Source organism: Acyrthosiphon pisum, unplaced genomic scaffold (genome assembly GCF_005508785.2).
Source record: "Acyrthosiphon pisum isolate AL4f unplaced genomic scaffold, pea_aphid_22Mar2018_4r6ur Scaffold_21234;HRSCAF=23381, whole genome shotgun sequence".
Lineage (NCBI taxonomy): Eukaryota > Metazoa > Arthropoda > Insecta > Hemiptera > Aphididae > Acyrthosiphon > Acyrthosiphon pisum.
The window spans coordinates 26,294-28,059 of NW_021770679.1; positions in this window are offsets into that span (position 1 = coordinate 26,294).

Consider the following 1,766-nt stretch of genomic DNA (forward strand, 5'->3'; position numbering starts at 1 on the left):
CTGTGCGCCAGGGAAGCATCGCAAGACGCGGGTCCCTCAAAAAATGTAATTCCCCCCTGTTTTCGGCTTATAACAAGCCCAGCACGCTTTCCCGGTAACCCTGCGAGGGCACGCCATGATTGATATGGCGTGTGGCCTCCTGCGGGCCGGGAAAGTATGCACCAAATTATTATTTTATATAATTGCCATGTGCCAAAATTATTAATATTGTTCGCATTTGCCGTGCGCCAAAACTATTATATTCTTTATATTTGCCATATTATTATTATTATTTGTAATGCTCAATATTATCCTTAAAATGTCAATTTAATAGATCCACGTGATTACCTTAATACAAATCTTATTATTTTAATATTATTTTCCCCCTTAATAAATCCTCGGCATTCATTTGTCGTTGCGTGTTTAAAGCCTACGAGCTCCACCGACTTGGCCCTCGGGTCATCACGCGGTGCGGCTCGTAGGTCACGGCAAAAGTGTTCCCCTTTTGTCGTGGGTGGTTTACGGAGCCCTAAAAAGCTCCGGATTCTCACAACTGGACAAAAAAATCATCAGATATATGTACTTTTAGCTCCCCATTTGGCTATTTTAAATTTAATATACTCCCATTTGGCATTGCAACGGCCCCAGAAATTTTTATCAAGCTAAATCATAAATGTTTTGGTGATATCGACCCTGACAACATAATCATATATTTTAATGACATTCTCATTGCTACCAAAGACGAAGTAACTCATGACCGTGTTCTTAAACAATTAATCGAGAGAGCCAAATCTATGAATATAAAATTTAACCAAGATAAACTACAATATAAAAAAAAGAAATAAAATATATTTGTGAAATGGGAGTTAGCCCTGACCCTGAACAAGTTAAAGCTATAGTAAATTTAAGAAAAACCCTCAACTAAAGTCGAATTACAGAGATTGATAGGTATGTTTAACTATCTAAGAGATTTTATACCTTATGTGTCCTCAATTATCTGTCCTCTTAGGGAACTCCTAAAAAAATATGTAATCTGGTCATGGGGTCATAGGCATACAGAAGCTATAAATGAATTAAAAAATTGTGTTTCAAACCCACCAGTCTTAACTCACTTTAGCTCAGATAAGGAGATTACAATTCAATGTGACGCTTCAAAAAATGGTCTAGAGTGCTGTCTTCTCCAAGAAAAGAAACCAATTGCATTCGCGTCGCGTTGTATGTCTGAAACAGAAACAGCTTATGCACAGATTGAAAAAGAATTTTTAAGCCTCATATTTGCCTTCAGAAAATTTCACTATTACATATTTGGTTAAAATTAATGCGTTAACCGATCACAAACCATAAGTTGCCATCATGCAAAAAGATATCAATAAAATTCCGTCTAATAGCCTCCAAAAACTGAGACTCAAATTACTTGATTACGATATTAACCTAGAATATCTTCCCGGGAAAAAAATGCTCATTGCTGACCTCTTATCTAGAGACTTATGTCAAGAAAGTCACCCTTTGAAACAACCGGCTCGGCCCATTGTTTAAATAGGTTTGACAACAACACATTCTGCGATAAAAAAAAACAATCCTAATTAGACCCAGTCTTAAGTAAATTTGAATTTTATTTCACGGGTTGGCCGAATAAATCACTCCTGGATAACTCTGTCAAACTATATTATAATATTAAAAATGATATATTGGCAAATGAGGGCATCCTATACTTGGGAGATAAAATCATCATTCCTTACAAATTAAGACCCTTTATACTCAAACTACTCCATGAAAGCCACCTAGGC